The 20,329-nt window shown below is 37.9% G+C and overlaps 1 protein-coding gene across 3 annotated transcripts in view; it reads left to right on the top strand.

Annotated features, from left to right (window-relative positions):
* Positions 1-20,329, top strand: part of MAST2 (microtubule associated serine/threonine kinase 2) — a gene marked incomplete at its 5' end in the record, with an annotated part of 183,327 nt that overhangs the window by 48,021 nt on the left and 114,977 nt on the right. The gene's annotated exons all lie outside the window — the stretch shown is intronic.

Genomic DNA, 20,329 nt, shown 5'->3' with positions numbered 1-20,329 from the left:
GAAGTGAGTGAGCTCCAAAATCTTGTGTGAGATGGACAGGGAATAGATTTGTGCTTGAGAGCAACATATTCTTCCCCTTCACCCCTCCTTTTCATTGTAATAGGATGGTATATAGCCTATTACATACTTGCTAGCATAAGTAATTGTTTATAGACCATGAACATTGCCTATTAAATTAACCATGTCTGTCCCATTGTTTAACTTCCTTTGAGGAAAATAAATTTACTATTTTAACATATTGCCATTCATGCCTTGCTGATGCTTTAAGGCAATTACAAAGTAATTGCTGCCTTATGTGAATATGTTCTAGATCTCACCTTTTTATTTATTTATTTATTTATTTATTTATTTATTTATTTATTGCTTATTAGTATTACTGAAAAACTTGACACAGTGCTGCATATACCATGGTGACAGTGTATTAGGATAGTGCATTTCCTCATAATAAAATTAGCTGTATTTATTTTCTGTAACTGAGTATATAGGAATAGGTAAGATTATGTGGGGGTGAATTTTTGGATAAATTGATATTTATTTTCAATGCCTCTAATTAGTTAGAATTTCATAACCAAGAAGATTGTTTCTGTCCACAGATAATCAAAATTGTTTTCAAGCCATTTATTGCTTTTCTGAACCTAGCATTTCTCATGGATGTTTTATTTGTTTGACAAGCCAGGGAGTGGTTCTCATGGTAATTCTTTAGGGGAGTATTGGAGAAGGGAGGTTGGAGGAGCCCAAATGTCCACCAGTGTCAGCAGAAGACACTGCTGGGAATGAGAATGCATTTCCCTGGTTTAACTTTGTAGCATGGTGAAATTCCATCATTTGGTGGTCTTGAGTATTTACTGTCTCGATGTGGTGTTGTGTCTGTCCACAGTTGGGTAGGGATGTGTAAATGCATATGCATGTCTATTTAGGTGTAATCAATATCTACATCAAAAATGCTTCAGGAACTAAGAAAATAGGCTAAAAGGATATCAGGAAATAAGGCAGATGTCCAAAAGGAAGTTAGTCCTAGATATTTTTTTCCCCTCTGTATTTTGGAGTAGAATTTTTGGAAGAAATTGTGGCTTGGAAAAGTGACCATTTTATAGTCAATTTCAGCTTCAAAAATCAGGCAAAATTAAAGAGCTGTTGGGACATTGCCAAGGCAATATATTTAATTACTTCCCTTGGAGAGCTGGGTGATACTAGTTTGAAAGGCCACTGATGAAAAAAATTAGTTTCTTAGTTCAAGCTGGATGTTGATGGCTTTTAAAATGAACATCACAGCCCAAATTAGGTTTTCTAATCCAACCTCTCCTCTCAAAGCAATGCTAATTCCAAAGTTAGATCAGGCTGCTGAAGGACTTGTTCAGGCTGGTCTTGAGTGTATCTAGGGGTAGGAGATTTTGTAGCCTTTTTTGGCACCTGTTCTGGTACTTAATCAAGTGCACTGTGAAAATCTTGTTTCCTCCATGTTTCACTACAGGGCACTTTCCAAATGCACACATATGATTTCCCCATGCTCTCTTTTACCTCCATCACCTGAAATGTTTGTGATATCAACACTGTGATAACTTTGTCTTCTTGGGGAGCTCTCTCAGCCCTGATCCCTGCAGGAAATAGTTGTGGACCAGAGGGAGCAGATAACCTAAAGGAGCAGGAATGTTCCTACATGCCAAGTCAATATAGTGGCACGTGGCCCTGCTGTATCACCTCTTCATTTGTTCAGTTCTGCTTTTGTTGCCTCCTGTTTGGTGCCACAAATTTGTAGTGGTGAAGTGTGTGGAAATTTGAGGTCCAGGAGATCTGAAAGACAAACTGCATCACAGGGCTTGAATGTGCTTATCTTGGCTGATGTTTCTACTGCACAGCATGTTTGGCTAAGATATAATGTATTAAAAAACTATGCCTCCTCACCCACCAGAAGAATCATTCACTAGTTTTAAAGATAAATCTAACATTTTCCTCCTGGGGGCAGGGGGGAAATAGGGCATGGAGAGTATAATCTGAGTATTTGGTGGACTTGTTCTTGAGCTGATTTATTTTACTCTAAGGACTGAGCACTTTTTTGTTTTGTTTTATAGGGAAAGGGAATCAGAAAGTCAGTGGAATCTCTAAGCTTCAATATATTTAACAATAGAAGGCTGACTGCACTGTACAGTTCAAGCCTTCTCTGACACACCTTTGGCCATAATTTAGAGACCATGAAACATGACTAGCTCTTCAATTTTGTCTACTAAAGAGTGTCTTTTAGAGTTATTGAAGACATTTTTTGCTGGCTACAAAGCTCATTACAAGATCTGATAAAAATGGTGTTAGTAAGAATGTTGCTTTTTACTGTATTTTTATAAAAAAATGAAAGTAGAAATTGCTCTCTAAAGACCTATGAGTTGTTCACAGTGAAGGGAGACTCTGAATGGGACTCAAAATTAGATTTTTCTGTTCTGTTTTTAAAAATCTTCTGAAATAGACATTAACTAAATAATTAGTATCTACATTTTAAACTGAAGGTTACCTTTGTAAGTTTAGCATGAAGATAGATGCATACATACACATGTAAAGATCTTCAGATGTTAGCAGTCTCTTGGATTTGAGTTTTTGGAACTGTGTGCAGCAGGGGAGCCTGCTATGGGAAATATATTAATGAGACTTATTTTACACTGCTCACAGATTTACCAGGAACATATCTGAGCCCACAGGTCAGATGTCTGCTGAAGAGCTTCCAACAGTGATGATGTAGGCAGTCACCACGTACACTGACATCTGAGGAAGAGGTGATAACATGAGAAGATAAATAAAAATGATTTATTCAGATACTGAAATTTTAAACTCATCTTAGAATACCAGAAAGTGCATACCAGTTTTCTTTTAAAAAATATTAAAAAATATTGAAGAAAAAGAATTTTTTCAGGTTAGCTTCCAAAAGAAGCAAGATTCATGTTTAGGCTTGGTTCCTGTTCGCTCGGTAAATTTCCAACACCTGACATTAATGAAAAAAACAGTCTAAGTTCTTTAGCTTCTCTGGAAATTGGCAGCTGACAGGAGGAGTGGGATCTGCATTGGTGTTGCCAGTGTGATGAAGGGAAATGACCTTGCTCTTGTACAAAGGTTGGTGGCTGAGGGTGTCCAGACTGCCTGGGCAATGTGCTCTGTCTTCTGCTGAGGAGGAGAATTGGGGAACTCTGACTACAGATGAATGGTTGCTGGAATTCATTAACTAGATCAGCCACAAGCCACTGGTTTTGACTAAAGTCAGTGGAAAAAACCTGTGAAGCTTTATTCTCTGAGTCTGTTGTAATCTGGTGCTGGGATGCTGTATGTCCCAACATGGGGAAATGGAGCATTGTGAGATCTGTGTGGTCCATCTCATTGTAGGACTGAGGAGCCGTGCTCAGACAGGCATGAAGTTGGGTTCATACCTTGTGGGTTTTTGGTGGATGTCTCCTGGCATGTGAGCTTTCCCACTGGTTTGATTCTTCAGGTTTGGTGCTTGTGGTCCACTTGGCAATGGAGTAGGGAAGGGAACCAAATTTGGGGGGGGGGGGGCGTGAGCTTCTGGCATTCACTTTGAGGACACTAGAAAATGTACCAAGGCAAAAATGTGAAACCTTGTCAGAATAAAAAGTCCTTGAAACATGGACAAGGAGAAAAGGTTAAATGGTTTGCTCAGGCAGAAAAGATGGCATTTAGCTGCTGTCTTCAGGGTACTGTTAAATTGGTTTGATAATTTGCTGTAGTTAATGCTTAAATAAGTGCTTTCAGTTTGTCAGTAAGGACATTGTGAATGCTTGCATAGCTGCACTAAACTATTTATTTTCAGACTCTGAGGAAAGATAAAAATACCAGTAATTAATATTCTACAACTTGAGGAAGAAAGGTTTTGTTTGCAGACGACAGCATGAAAGAATGGGTGTATGTGTGTGAACCTGAGCCCAAGGAAATGCTGGGTAGAGGAATTCTTCCCAAAAAACCCCAGCAGTATCCTTTCACACATTTCATTGGCTTGAGCATGTCAGCTGGACTTGCTAGTTGCCATGATTGGTGTTTGCTGCTGGTGGCAGGGGTTGCTGTGCAGGGAGTGGGAGCGTTTCTCCTCCTCACCATCAGCCCCTTGGAGCGTTTCACTGGTGTTATCATCGCTGCATTTTGTACTTAATGCTGGAAATTCCAAATCTTGAAGGGAAACCAGCTCTCCAGCCTAGCAACATAACACAATGCTGCCATGCTGCAAGACTGGTGTTTAATCTGCTTATCTTTAATAGTCTTCACTGCTTACACAGACCCACTTACCTCTTTAATGAGAAGAAATGTCCTGCAGTGAGGCAGTGTGTATTTTGCTTCTAGGCTTATGTCATCAGTCTGGAAGTTGAAATTGGTTAGAGCACATTTTATTTTCCTGCTGTCAGTTCTGCTGGTTATGGTTGCCACTTCAGTTCCTCAAATACATTGAAAGATGCTATAGAGTGGCTTTTTGTGTTTTTTGTGTTTATTTTTTTGTTTGCTTTTTTTTTGTACAAGGAAGCCTAATTAAAACATGCCAAGTGAAAAAATCTAATTTTGAAAAACAATCACTATTCATTGGGAGTAAGCAGTGCTTTTGTGTTTTCAACAGATAAATATTAGTTATCTTTGCATTCTAAATATTTATAAATTGTGGATAGTAGTCACATAAATTACAGAAAATATTTTAGGAGCAGCACTACTTAATAACACCTAGAAAAGGATCTCTAAAATGTCAAGAGATATTTAAAGTCAGTTTTAAATATGTGGCAGCATTTCCCATGTGATTTATCAGTTGGTCTTCTTTTATTTTGTATTTAATTGCTTTACCCAAGCCATTCGTATTTATCTGACCTGTAGTAGGTATGGGATTTTATAATTTCTGAGATCAAGACAGGATAAGCTTTTCAGGGTTGGTGATTCTTGAATTTCTAGGAGCTACTATTAAAAATGTGAAGTTATTTGTGGACTCCAAAGTGTTTCAGTGTAATTCGCTGAAGGAGCTGATATTAAATCTTAAGATGTTTTTTTAAAGAAATGAATACCCAAGACTTTTTGATGTGCAATCTTAGCACAACAGTGAGAGACAAGAAGCTGGATTACTTTATTCAGCAGCTACATGAATAGCAGAGTGTTTTTGCCCACCAGAGCAGTATGCAAATGCAACTGTTTTACTCTTGGCATCCAAGGTAGGTCAGATATTCCCTGTAGTTTGTTTTCTATTGTGTGGATGTATTCTGAATTTTCCAATCTGTGACTATAGTTTAGCAGCTCTTTCTCTCTTTCTCTCTTTCACAAAATGTTTAAGGTTTACATAATCTTTCAGCAGTTGAAGACCTGGGGTTGGCTTTGGTGGAGGTGGACTTAATATTTAATGAGTTTTGCTCACTGAATGTTCCTGTTTCTAGTTGTTAAAGGCTTTTCTTAGTTGTGTGACTTCTGGCCTGGCTATCTGTGACATTCAAAAGAATTGCTAAACAAAATAAAAGCCACCTAAAACTACAGTGAATTCAAGTGGTATGAAAATGATTTGTTAGACTAGGTTTAGTGTAAGCAGGTGTGCTTTAGAAATATGAATTTTCATTTTACTTGTATCTTGTGGAAACATTGGGTTTGTACTGTAAATAATGCAGCAGAGTTCATTAAACTTGGCTTATGAGCTTTGGAATCATCATCTCTATTTAAAGATTGCTATGAATCACACTTTGTAGTTTTGTGATTCACAGTGTGAAAGTCTAGCCACGTTAGAAAGCTAATTTCAGCTTGAATTCAATTATTGTATACCATAGTAGAAATATATAATACATGACATTTTACATAAATGCTTCAGCATGATTGAACCCTGAAGTTTCTTTTCTTTTGTTTCAAGGATCAAGAATGAGATCCAGTAAAAAGTATTGAGTTATTTCAGATTTTGATAGTCTTTATTCTAACATTCAGCCTTCCTGTCCATAACTGTTCTCCAATATCAATTTTATTGATATATGTGGAGGTAATAAGGGCCACTTTTTCATGCTTCCCGAGGTGTTGTCTGCTGTGGGGCTTTGGGTGAAGTGCTGTACTGCAGGCATGTAATAATATAGTGAATTAAGGGTTTAACTCTCCCACTTTCTATGCAGAATGCTTCCTGATAGATGTCATTGCTGTCTTTTGAATGAATTTCTCAAATAAATAATGGCATTTAAGTTTTTGTATTGTTTCTTTTTGGAGATGAGGTGTATATAGAGATCTTTGAAATCTGGACTTTGAAGTTATCAGCACATCATCTGTGAATGCATTCTCTGGATGGAAAGTGGTTCAGCTTTGTTTTTACCTGGTCAAATCTATAAATGACTCATTTTGCTAATAGCAATGCTCCCTTTAAATCAAATTGTTGAAGCACAACAGATGCTTTTGTAGCCAAAGGTTTCTTTTTCAAAATGCTCTTGGGTATTAGTGTGATAAAATCATGTTTGGAATGAGGATGAATATAAATATTACCTATTGTATGGCACAGCTTAAACAACTGTAACCTGATATAATTACTTTTAAATTACTTTCCTCAAAAGATGAAAATATTAATTGCCTCTGACATTTATCACTTGTTTTACATCAGCATAGGCTAATAAATGTCACTTGTACTGCCAGCAAAAAAAAGGAAATTGTATCAGATGTCACTGGGGTAGTTTGGTGTATTCTGTATTCTGTGAAAAAAGCTCTTTCTGCTCCACTGGTCCATGAGCTGTGGCTTGTTCCTGCTGGGGATGACTCCATGGTCTGAAATGGAGCAAGCCAAGCCCATGGCCATCACTTCCAGCAGATCCGTGGCCCTGAGAGTGTTTCTGAGTGCTTCCAGTGTTACACTGTTTTTTCCCCTTAGGTGTATGTAGTGATCTCTTTTAAAAATGTGCATCGTTTGCCTTATTTTTCATAATTACAGTGAACAATTTGGCTAAGGTGGAAGAATGTGTGCTGGCTGGTGGAGAGATCCCCTGGGGGAGCTAATTGTGAGGTGCCTGTTGGGAAGCAATTAGGATCTCAAAAAACCTAAACAATGGGGGATACATTTAAAGGCTGAAAGAGGAAAGAGAAATGGATTGTGGTGAGCTATGGGCAAGAGGAAGATTGGAGGTGACTTAAACAGGGACATGAGTGATTTTACATTTAAGATTGATTTCAGATTGCAAAGGCTGTGGGCTGACAGTTTATTCTCTCTAATGGTCCCCAGTCATTTACTGTTTATTTTCCTAGCTTTTATCTTTTCCTCTTTCAAATGTGAATGTCAGGCAGCTTCCTGTTCTGAGCTTGTTGGCTGTTTGGGCAGGCCCTACCTTAAAACTCTGTGGACCAAGTTTAAACCTGGCAGTTCTGTTGCACTGTCTCAAAATATTTATTTATGAAATAGCACCCAAAACTTCTTGTACTGAAATGGGCAAACATTGAAGTTTTTTAGAACCAATTTTATAATCTGGGATAGTTTTGCTGTGTGATGACTGCCTGCTTGTAAATTTTGAGACTTTGACAGTGCCAAGCTGATATTTTTCTTCCAAAGTGGCTACCATGAAGAAAGCCCCTCAGGGACATGAGACTACTGGAGACCTTCAGAAAGCAATGTTGTGCTTGATTAAGTTTAGACAGATGATGGAGTGATGTAGTAAAATCATTTTTGTTAAGGCATAATACAACATAGAATCCAGTGTAGTACCACTGGGACTGATAAAAATGAAATACTAAAGAAAAACCATGCCCTTACATACAGCTTTCAGCAGCAGATGCAATAGGTGTAATTTAGTTGGGTGGTGCTGGGAACATAATATTGATTTACCATGAATCAAGAGAAATAGCCTGTACCTTGCCTGGCTGTATGGATTGCAGCAATCTTGGGGAAACCTGTTACCTTCAAATGGTGCTGTAACAGAATCCCTTCCTTTTGATAGCAGTGGGGAGGCAAGTACAGCCAAGTGAAATATCCAGTTACATATCTAAATGGGGGGGTGAGAGTCCTTATGTGCTGTTGCTGGGAATTGCCAGTTTTCCATGTACTTAACTCACACTTCTTGAAAAGAACAATTTCTTGAGAGCAATCCTTTGCATAACTTGCATAGAATTGAAGGCAGTGGAATGAGAGGGGTTTGGGGTAGCTCTTGCCTTGTATTGCTCACACAAATAACTTCAACTTTTTGTGTAGCATTTGTGCACCACAAGATATTTTTCCTCTGTTTAAAAAAATATCAAGCAAAATAGCATTTGAGGTGAAGTTGCAGTGACTCCAAAGGAGGTCAGGCTGGTCACTGTGGCATGTGAGTTCTTTCTGGGAGGCAGTGATTCTCTTGGTCTTTAATAGGAGAATTAGAATTACTGGATGAAGTGATTGCTGTTTGTGTTTTTTGGCAGGCAATATAATGCTACCAAAGGGTTTTAATAATTTCACCTTTCAACCAGAAAGAGCTGTATTATGTTAGTGTTTGAGAGACTGGTGTATGTCTTTGATTCATTTACCCCTTAATCCTCAGGTGACCTAGTTTATCCTGAAGTAAGATGGCTTTAAATGCCCTTGACATAGACCCTGATACTCGAAACAAAGCACTCCTGTATTGGTGTCTTGGGTCTCTTTATGTGCTCATGACTGATATCAGCTGAAGGTGAGTGTTTCAAGAAACAACTATTCATTTTTGGTTTTGGACTTAAAAGAATTTCTGTATTGTAGGCAAATGGAAGCCTTGTCACAAGAGGGCTTTGCCTCCCCTCATTATTCCTCCTTTATCCTTCTGCCAGATCCCAGTTGCTCCGCAGGTGAAGTCAGACAGAACTTTTCATATTCTATAATGGGACACAAAAGGGGGTTTTATAGTTGAGTTCCTTCTGTTTTCTGAAAACTTTGGAGTGTAACAACCATCATTTCCATATTCTCTGCTTTTGTTTCAGGAAGTGAGCCTGATTAGAGGGCTGCTAAATTAACGTCAGCAGGGTGCACTGTGCAAATGAAACCTGACCACTTGAGAGCAGAAGGGATGTTTGAAATGGAATGGTTGCCTTTTTTTTCCCCAGCTGGCAACCTTGGTTTCTCCCCAAATACTCTTGGTGAAGAATTAGTGCTTCTAAACTCCTGGAAGGCAGATTGCAGAAAGCATTAAAATGATTCCTGTTGGTATTTCAAGAACCCCCTGCTGTCTTGGAAAAGAACCAAATCAAAACCCAAAAAATCGAGCCAGCAAGATACTTAGCTGTAGAAATAAAAAGAGGCCACCTTTGTACCTGGGCTGGATTTTTGTGTCTTTGCTGAAGGTTCTTATGGGAATGGTTGATTTGGCTTTTGTTAACTTTATAAAAAAAGAAATGAACAAACGCTGTTTGTTTTCAGGAGCCAATGAGAGGCATAAATTTACATTGGTCTTGTGTGGAACAGGTTGTGGTTAGGATGGATGAACCAAATATATGTGAAAGCTGCAAACACTCAGTTTGGGATGCTGAGTTAGTTCTGATAGAACACAAAACAAAGGGAATTCCTCTTTAATATTTGTGTAACGAGCAGGTTTAGGGAGTTTATTATGCTACACAAAGGCAGGGGAGAAAAACCTCTTTGCCACTTTTCATCTTGGGTGTGTGCCAATTTTAAAAAAGCAAAAATAGAATACAATCCTATTATTAGTGTAACAGATCATGATTGATAGTTGTTATGGCTAGAAATTGGTTTTAAGCACTGTATTTTGGAACAGCTTGAGTAATATTATAGGCTTTTACTTAACATGCCTCTCTTAAAATCTTGTTTCTGCTCTCAGTCTTTCAACCATTCAAAGGGATGTATTTGGACAAGGTATCTATTTTTTATCTGTTTGAAATAACATTCACTTTACTGTTCAATAATCAGTCCTCTTTTTTTCCCCTCTGAATCTACCATTTGTTATTTGTGTAGCTCTAAACTGCTCCGTAGCAGCAAGAAAACCATAGTGAAATGGAAAATGAAAACTGATCATGAACACACACAAAAAAAATTGTAAATATATTTAGAGTTGTAGTAAAAAACTGTACTTAATTTCTTAAATAAAGATTTTTTCCAAACTAAGGCCATTTTGAAGATTTATGCTTAAAAAATGTAGCCGAAGGAGTCAAAGAAGCTGTAAAGATCACAAAATGCAATAAGAGAGAGCAATAAGAAGGTAGAGATAAACATTCATAGCATTTGAGCAGGATATTAGTTTTAAAGGTTAAAATTTTAAATAAAATTCAGAGGAATTCTTAATTAAAAATGAGGTAATGTGAGAAAAATGAAAGTTGAAATAGATGTTGTACTCAGAGTTGTGGTCAATGCTTGATGTCCAAGCAGAGACCAGTGACAAGGGGGGGACCAGTTGGGACTGATCCTGCCTAACAGCTTTGGTGGTGATGTTGGATTGAGTGCAAAGCACAGGAGGGACATGGAGCTGTTAGTAAAAGACAAGTTTATATTTGAGCCTGTTTTTGGTGGTGGCTGAGTGAGAACTTTGTGAGGTTAACAGGAAATTAGGGAGGCAGGAAGATGAAATCCAAGTGCCAGGCTGTAGGAATGGTAAGAACCCAGAAGGTCCAGTGCCCTTCAAAGCCTTCCCATGGGAATCTTTATGCACAATGTTAATTCTTGTTGCAGTGAAATGAGTTCTTGGGTCAGTGGCAGGTAAACTGAGCAGTTGAGATCCCAAGTAAAAAGAGATACCTGTCAACCTGCTAGGAGTTGTTTGCCTTTGTAAATGTAACAGAAATCAAAGTCACAGAAACAAAAATGAAAAAGTAGAAACTTTAGATTGAACAATACTAAGATGCTTAGAGGTTATTCACCATTGCTGCTGTGAAATAAACTGGTAGGTTATTGAATTTTTGTGTTTGGAAAAAATTACTTTAGAAATAATACACCAACTTCTAAGGTCAGACAGGCTAAACCAAATGTTTTAAAAATTGATTTATCAAGTAACTGTCAAGTTCTTAGGGAAAAATACAGAATTAAAAAGAATAGAAACCTCATAGGTGGAAACCAACAAAATGCTACATCCAAAGAATTGAATAAGTTTCCATGAGAGAAATGCTGAAAGGATTGCTCTGGAAATATGCTTCTTGTGTTTTAATTGCCCTGTCAGAGAAGACGATCTCATTAAGTTTTGTTTCTCCTATTAAAATCCTTGTTTGGGTCCTGTAAGTGGTTCCATACATCATCTATTTGTATTATCTTTTACTAAATGTCTGAGTTGGTTTCAAATTCCTATTATGGACGAAAGGTTGCAGTAAATGTTGAATCTAATCATATGGATATACTGTCTTTTGAACATTCCTGGAAGCAAATCTTATTTTGCTGCTTTAATATGTTTGAAGTCCAAATTAATCTTACACCTAGATTAGCATTACTGGGACGTGATAATGGATTAAGTACTGATCTTTTCTGCCCCCTGTTTCATCAGCTGCTTTCTTCTGCAGGAGTGGTAATTGCTTTGGAATGGAAATCTTCAAATAGTATTTCAGTTGATAAAGATTTGTGCAATATCCATGCAGATATTCTTTCACATTAAAAAGGATTCTTCTACTATTTATTTTGACACATGTTAAATAGTGTAAGAGATATCAGAATGTGAATCATAATTCCTTAAAGAACTCATGTAATAGCTGTATGAGTCGTCTTGCAGAAATAAAAAATCATAACATGGAGATCAGCTCATGAAAATCCTAAAGTAAAAATATGAGTATCAAATAAGAAATAGAACACTTATCCTACAAAATACCTAATGCTACAGGACTGACAACATACAAAGTGGAACTCTGATAAGGGGACAATGTACAGTATTAGCTCAATGAAAAAAATACAAACATTAGTACTAACAATACAGGAAAAGTGCTAATGTTACTATTGTGAATAAGGCCTCCTGTTTTTTGTTACAGGTAAAAATTCATCTGTATTATTTTGATCTCGAGCGTTCAAAGACAAAGCTGTCAATTTCATGGAGTTTCTAATTGAAACATAACATAATTCCAATTTTGGAGTCCAAATAGAAACACAAGTCAGCTTTTAACTTCAGATGAATTCTCCAGGGCAGGCAAGTGTTAAGAAAGTTAATTAAGATAATGTGAGTAAGGCTTTTAATGGACTTGCAGCTGTGCACGTGGCCACCTACTGCATCTGGCTGAGATGGGGCAGCTTTGTGTCTTTGAGTCTTGTCCTTACCTGGGCACCTCCAAGCATTTAACCACGGCCTGGTTTGCAGACAGTTTGAGAATTAACTGAGAAATAAAACCTTTTATGCTGTTCCTCAAGGACAGTCTTGAAACAATGGGAAAAACTCAATTGCCATACTTAAGGGCAGCCAGTATGCACTGAGGTTGCAATAATAACTCCAGCTTGTAGGGAAGAGATTAAAACTTCACTAACAGCAAAATATTAAATATGATCACTTGCTAAAAATAATTTGAACTTGCAACAGAGAAAAGACATTATTGTACAAGAAATTGATTTTTGGGCATGGGAGGTTGCATTCTGATGCACAAGACAATAACAAGCTAATGCTAAAAGAAAAGCAGGTTAGCTCTTGTTTTCTCCTGATGCTGGACAAAGTAGAACTTTCTCCAAAGTACATAGAATTATAATTTTAATTTTTGCACATAATACAAGATGTTGATGCATTAACAACGCTGCCAGCAATCAGAGTTAGATCTGAAATAATCTTTTCTCAGTTAAGAAAGATTGCATCTTCATCTCAGGAGAGATCTGTCACTCTCCTCTTGTTGCAGCGTTAATGGTGGAGGTTAATCAAGCATTGTATTTCCAAAGTCCATACTGTAAGTATGTGCAATATGAAACTTAATAACCAAGTCAAAATTCAAGTAAATATTTTCACTGATTAACATAAAGGTACTAATTCATTTTTCAGTGGTGAAAACCTCAGTGATTAGAGATGCAAAAACCTGAAGTAACAGCTCGTAATAGCTGCTGGTGGAATGGCAGTCAAATGGCAAAGCCTTTGGATTCTTGGTAGCTCTTCCTTCTCGTGGAAGAAATGCTGATCCACAGTGTCTTCAGGATTGATTCCTACTCCTGGAGTGCATCCTCTTGTGAAAAAGATGTGGTGATGTAGCTCCATCCATCCCAAATGACACATTTGTGGCATAAGAAGTATTTCAGCTGAGACTTCTGTGTATCAGCAGCAGATGGATCCTTCTGTAGTCCTCATTTGCTGGAAATTGGGGCTGAGAGTCTTGCAGCAAATCCCTCAGAAGTAAACTGTAGTGCAGTAGAATAAGGGAGTGGAGTAAAAAGCCAAAAAGGTTGATTGTACTAAAGAGGATTCACTGAAGGTGGGCCATAAAACAAACAAAAAAGTGCTCCCACAGAAAATGGCAATGGCAGCCGTAAAATCAGATAATAAAGGAATCCTACCATGAAGACAAAAAAGCAAAAAACAATTAAGCCCCCCCAGAGAATCAAACTAAACAGAAAACAAAAAGCAAACAGGCTTAGGACAGGGAGACACAGGCACAGAGCAGCAGCCATGTTGCTACTAAAAAAATCCTGTGCTTAAGCAGATTAGGAAAATTCCTCTTGCCCTAAGCTCTCACAGTTTGCCTGCTATATATATTGTAGGCTGTTTTTGAATGCCTCCATAAATTGCACATGTAGAAAATGCATTCCAGAAACCTGTGGCTTTCAATCCTTTTGTTTTCCAAAGAAAGAAGTCAGTTGTAAAAGAAGGTGTTGGAAATAATGCTGTAATCTCTGGTGCATCGTAACAAAATTTCCTCTTGTGGTGTCTTTGAAGTTTGTATGTATACAAAAGAAAATGTGTGAGCTTTCCATTTATCCCGGTAAAATAGAATTTCTTTGTGTCTGTGTATTCATAGAAATCATGTGTATGTATGAAATAATGTATATATGCTGTCCAATTCTATCTCTTTAGGACCATAAAGAATTTAAGTACTTCATTGCTACTGTTTTACAAGCATAGTCTTCTGAAAATTAGAAACTTTTAGTTTCCATTTGTATGGAAATTGTCCTTTGTTCTGGGTTTCTTTCCTTCTGTGGGAATTCCTCCCTCAATTAATCCATGAGACTGTCCTCACTGCAGCCAAGGACTTCTTGTGCTGGAATGGTGGCTGCCTGCGTTTCCATATTTGTTTGAGATAAACTGGTGGCTCTCCTTGCTGAGCTGTGGAAGGCAGTGCTGTCACACTGCAGGTGTTTGAGGATACTTCTCCTTTGGCTAGAAAGACAAGTTATTTCCTTTCTGGTGACAACCTGTTTGGTGGTGGTTGGAGGGGGTTTTTTTTATAGCTTTAGGCTCAAATATGTATTCCATAGGAAAATGAATTCCAAGAATAGTAGCAAGCTGTCTTGGCCAGGAGTCTGGCATTTTTCTTTGTGAACGATGTGCCCAGAACCAGACATGGCATCATAGCTGCTGATGTGCTTCTGATTGAGCTAATGCCATTATAATAATTTTCATATTATGTTCCATCCCGTTCCTGATGCTGCCTAACAGCCTGTTTGCCTTTTATTCCCCAATTAAAGCTGTCCATTGTCTTCACAGTTTGTCCTCTGTCCTTTTCCAAATTAGTTCTAGTTTGGCTGTATGTGGTAGGTGAGAAGTGAGTTGTGTATATCCTGATTCTGGCCTTGTGTTGGCCACTTGCTTGATAAATTCCTCACACTGCCAGGATTTACAGGAAATCCACATTTGGTTCTGTGCAGTATCTGCTATTGCAGTGTAATCTGGAATTAAGTTAGGAAAACTCAACCTAAATGGAAAACTCAAATCTCAAATTTCTAACATTTTGCAGTAATAAAGTAACAACACACTTTTGAACTTCTGCATTAGTTGTTTGTTTTTTTTTTTTTTAGTTCTGTATGTAAGATTTTTGACCCACCTACAACATTAGCCAGCTTTCTGCCTGATCATCTGGGATACTGAGAATGCCCAGCCTGTTCAGAGATGCAGGAGTGAAAAGAAAAGAAATTTCTAACTCGTATGTAGAACAGGGGACAATGAAAAGGTTGGCTGTCATCAGTGAAGAGAGAATGCCTCAAGTCAGCATTTAAGAAGAAGCCCATAAACTCAAAAAACTGAACTTGCTCTTGGATAGATGTCATCTATTTTTAATTTACTTAATAAAGTAGAATAGAGTGGGAGGAGAGTAAGTTTAATTACTACTTGAAGGAGAAGCTTAATTAGCATCAGTTCTAGTACCTAACACACTGTTAAACACAAGAGAGGTAAATATCGTGTCTAAGTGAAGGCTTCTCCAGTTTTTGCAGAGAATGCAGATCACACGATGGAGAAGGTCTCCAGTGTGTTTCAGGGAGCTCTCAGCACTGAGGGCAGAGGTTTGCTCTTGAAGTACCTGAACTGGACAAACTTAGTGGAGAGGCTCAGAGGTGGGACCTGCAGGGACGCCACGGGGGCAGCCCCTCTGCGCTGCTGCTGAGCGTGGACCTGACCTTTTGGACAAGATTCACCTTTCAGACAGGGTCATTGTATCCTGCTGTGCTGAGGAGGCTCCTGCAGCAGAGATGATTCCCCCAAGGATAAGGGGAAGCTGTGGGTGATGGTGGGTGATTCTGTGAATAAATGCAGTTAACTCAGTTTCTGTGTGGGAGGTTCAGGGAGGGATGCTTCCAGGGTAACTCCAGGTTGCCAAGTAGGCCATTGAAATACAAGATTTCTGTGATAACATTCTCTGTGATACCTGCCAGTTCTGTGTGTGAGAATCTGTAGACAAGAGACTAGCAGCCCACATGTGTGGACAGCATAAAGGAGTAAAAAGGAGGAGTTTGGTGTGATGGGAGCTGATCATGTCTCTGGGACTGAAGGCTTCTGCCCAGGAGGAGCACTGCACCCAGTCAAGACAGGGTCATGCTGTGGGTGCTAAAAAGGAATGTAGAAGGCTGAGGATAAACCCAAAATAGCATCTCTTTTTGGAGTTCAGACTGCTCTTTTGTTATCCTGGTGAAGCGCTGGCCCAGATTGAAAACTTCCATTGTTGTGACTTGTTCTAACTTTGCAGCTTCCCTGATCTTATTTAATGTTTCCTGATTGTTGCCATTGCCTTGAACTGAGAATTGGTAGCACAGCCCTGAAACTGTATTTTTGGCTATTACAGGCTGGGTTCCCAGCCCAAAGGGATGCTGTGATGCATTTCTTCTGTAATATTTTTATCCTGGTAAATTTCATCTGCAGAGCATCTTCCCTGCTCCCACAGCTTAATCCATCAGTCCTAAGAAATAAATACTGACAACACTCTCCCACAGATTATCCTCCTGTGGGCAGGTGTGTGGGATGCCTGTTACAGAGGGTGGCTGTTTGATGCCAAATATACTTTTGTTTTATTTGCCAGGCTTCTAGAATTCATGTAGAAGCCCTTGTAAGTTCAGCTTTGCTTTTTGCACATGGTAGCTCCCTGGCATCGTAGACAGATTCATTTCCCTTTCCTGTATCTTGCTATTATATTGTTTATTTGCCTGTTGGCTTTTTGAGCCCTTTTTTTGCTCTCTGCTTTTCCCAGGCTCTAGAGACTTATTTGCTTTGATAGGAATACCTGAATTGTGTGAAGCAAAAGCCTCCTAGATGGAGATTTTCAGACACTACAATGAACCTAATTTCTCACCTTTTCCATTGAAATGAATGGACATTTGTGTAGTGAGGCTCCAATACTGTTTTGAAAATTCTATTTTTTTGGTCAGTCGTTTGCTTTAATAGTTTCTAGGTCTGAACAGTGGAATGCTATTTAAGTACACTGAAATTAGAAAAATTTCAAGTATTAAGATTGAAAATAAGATTTTGCTCTCCTGGGTATAGTAATTTTACAAACAATTCTTTCAAGTTTGTGTAAGAGTACAGATTCTGCTTCCTAGAACCAGTACACATTTAAATGCTCTCTGTCCGTTTGCATTTAATGTTAAACTTGGGTAGAGAGGCTATAAATATTCAATTAGAATAAAATGAAAATGGGAAAATGAAAAGAATATTTTATTAATCTATAATGTCTATTGATTTTTAGGTGAGCAGGCATAATGTCTATTGATTTTATTTTTTTAAGGAGCGTGTACATAGCAATTTAAGCGCTCTGGACATAAATGCTGGGCAGCTTCTTTCAGGTGGGGGAGGGAATATTACTTGAGTTGCTTTACCTTCATCTGAAAAATAACCCAACACCATGTTAACAAAGCAATAGACTTTCCCAGGGCCTCACCTAGTAAGACTCCAGGCTCACTGCATCTGAAAAACTGCTTTTAAATGTTTTTGTTGTCCAGTCTCTGATAGTTCTTGTGTCCAGGTGAGCCATCCTAGGATTTTTCTTCAATAGATACTAACCTGACTTTTAAATTTGTTTCAAAGATAAGTACTTCTATAAAAGTAAGTGATAGGCAGAAAATAAATATTCATTGTTTAAGAAGCTACTGTGAAATTAAAAACAGTGAAAATAAAGTGGTACCTGTGACATATCTTTTTTTTTTTAATCATGTAAGTGAGGAAAGATCATTTGAAATGTTAAGTCTAAACTGTCACTTAGCACATATGTAAATCTGGACTAACCCCAGGAGCTGCACTGGGTTTGTTTTGGGTGTGTGTGTCAGAGAAATCCCCCTATAGCCAGTCATCTGTAATTCCTTGACTAGGTGGTATTAAAATTCTGCTTTCTGGTGTTAAAATTCAGAATTCAACAAGTACAAAGTTTGCACTAAAATAAATCTTCAAATCTCCAAAGTTTCTTTCGTCCTGAGTAAACTGAAATGTTTAAAATACAGTGGTGAATTTGGAGCAATGTTTCAGCTCCAAGAATAGGATTTAAATGGGAATTTAAATGGGAATCACCACCTTGCCTTTTCTTTGCTGTGCTTTTTACTTTGTGAGAAACTGAAAAGTGAAACATGTTAAAAGGGTTTTGAGCCTGTTGCAGTCAGATCACGTTGGAACTATTTTATCAGTTTCTAAATCATTTTATTGAAGTGAAAGTTATCATTTTTCAGAGAATTTAAGATTGGCGGAGAATTAATGAAATGAATTCAATTTTTGTGTATGCACTGAATGTTTCTGCAGGATCACTTTAATGTTTTTACTAATCCTTTGTTCTGGCTGCTGAAGTTGCACTTCTGTTGTGAGAATTTGGGAGCACCAGTACAGTTTATGGCAGCACTGCCTGAGAGAAAACATTGTGGAAATAGGGATTAAGGAGTTAAACATCTAAGGGAAATAAACCAAGAATTTTCTTGATGAAGAAGATAACTTATCATAGCAAGGAGCATGGGTAGATGGTTGCTATCAGGAAATGAAACCTTGAGTCATTCTTTGAAAGCTATTTAGGTCAGTTCTTCACAGATGGTCACTAAACTTCCAATTTTTTGTTATTTCTTTGAAGTTTGGTCCCTCTCAAACAAAAATGTAACAAATTCAGTGAAAAATCTCGTAAGGCTTTTTTTCCCATTAGTTATCAACATAAGAATTACTTCATTGTCCACAGCAAACATTCTTTGTATAGGAAATCCTCTAATGCACATAGCAGCACATCAAAATTGCAACTTCTACTCTGAAAAAAGCTGTTGAGTTTGGGCTGATTGTTAGTGAGCTGGGATAGACAAAAGAAAATGACAGCAAAACTTCAAAAACAGCAGTGGGAAAGCTTGTGCAGAGGTATAGAGCTGGTTTTTAGTAGTGTGAGCACCATTTGTACTTAAATGCTTCGATGTACTGAAGGTTTTTGCCTGTTAGATAGTTTGGAGTTTCCATGCTGGCTTTTTTTTTTCCAGTATGAGTAGCTTTTTTGTAGCTTTTATGAAATATGTATCAGAGGAGCAGGGACTTTGGTTCTGGTATTCAAGTTCTCCTACAGTACATTACAGACATCGAGTTAAAAACATTAAAGATTTTTTGGCTCCCCAGAAGCTATTCTGAGCTGAATGCTTTAATCATGCATTGAATTCAACCTGAAAGTGTGAACAAGGCCATTGATTAGACTTGTGGTTTTGAGACCTGTCAAGTTGAGGAAAAGCCTCTTCCAAAATCCTCTTTGAAGAAAGAGACTGTTCAGTGACAATTGGTGATGAATTTTCAGGTATTGCGAAGTCTTTGGAAATTTTTTCTGTACCCATAAATGCAAACAGGAATATACCTTAAAACCTCACTTTGAAGCCAACAGCTGAATTAAAAAAAAACTTGCAGTTTCTTCTAAAAGGAGTAAAGGGTGAAGAAGAAGGCACAGCAGAGAAATTACAGTGCAGAGAGTCCTGAGTACATGCAAGGCTTTTCCCAGTGATGAAGTCAGTGTTTGTTCTAATTTGAAGTATGGTAAAGGACAGAAGGCAGAAGTTTTAGATATTGATTAGGATCTTTTGTTTTGATATTTTCAGGAGAGTCCATATTTATAATTTAAATGCAACAGAAAGAGAATCCTTGCCAGAACATGTCCTTGTAATAGAATCAGCTGTTTCTGTCAGCCCATTACAGAGCGCGGTAATCGCCCATCAGAGCTAAAAGTCATTAGGCACAGTCTGCACTTTCTCAAATCTGTGCTTTGGGAGTCAGTGCCTGTATTTTACCACTGCTTTAATTGGGGATGAATTTTCCTTTACTCTGAAACAGATCTCTTGGCACTGAGTAAACCTGAATTATCCAACTATATTAAATGTAGGGTTGTTCATAAATAAATCTGTAAAAGATGCTTAGATGTGTCCCATGCTTTTTCATAGGAGAAATCTGAGTGATCCAAAAGCTTCAGTTCTCTTGACATTTGCAGAGTGTATGATGTAACTGTAGGTCAGGGCTGGGTGTGGTTATTTAAAAATGTGCCCAGGGATGAGGTTGGTCAGTTTCTATGGTTCCCAGCTCACCTGTCTGTCATTTTGAAAGCAATAAATGCTGCTTCTGTGAGATATGTTCTGTCTCTTCTAAGCCTGAAGTTGTACTTACCTACATGAGGAGAAAACTTTCCCCACATTGGGTTTGATGTATAAATTAATGCTGGGTTTGGCCTAGCACCACTTTGCAGTTTCTTATTTTATATTCCATCTCAGAGCATTGTCACGCTGTTGAACCTATGAAGTTAATATAAGATTGTGATTTTAAAATTGGAGTTCAGTTGGTGATTATTACAGTTCTGTCTCACTGAAATTGAGAGGACGATTTAATTACTTTTTTCTAATATATTTTTTGTCTTTATGATTAATTTAAATATGCCTAAGCAGAAAAAACCCCACCAACTAGTTTGAAAGTATGTGTGAAAGATGATAGGAAAGCATGTTCCAATTTAATGTTTGGTTTTTTCACTGAAATTATTGTTTTTCAGACCTAATAATAAAAAAATTGTGGTATAAAGGCTTTGTGCTATAACTGAAATGAGTCATGCCAGGTGTGTAACCACC

Source organism: Fringilla coelebs, assembly GCF_963513975.1.
Source record: "Fringilla coelebs genome assembly, chromosome: 9".
Classification (NCBI taxonomy): Eukaryota; Metazoa; Chordata; class Aves; order Passeriformes; family Fringillidae; genus Fringilla; species Fringilla coelebs.
This window is presented reverse-complemented; position numbering and strand designations above follow the sequence as displayed.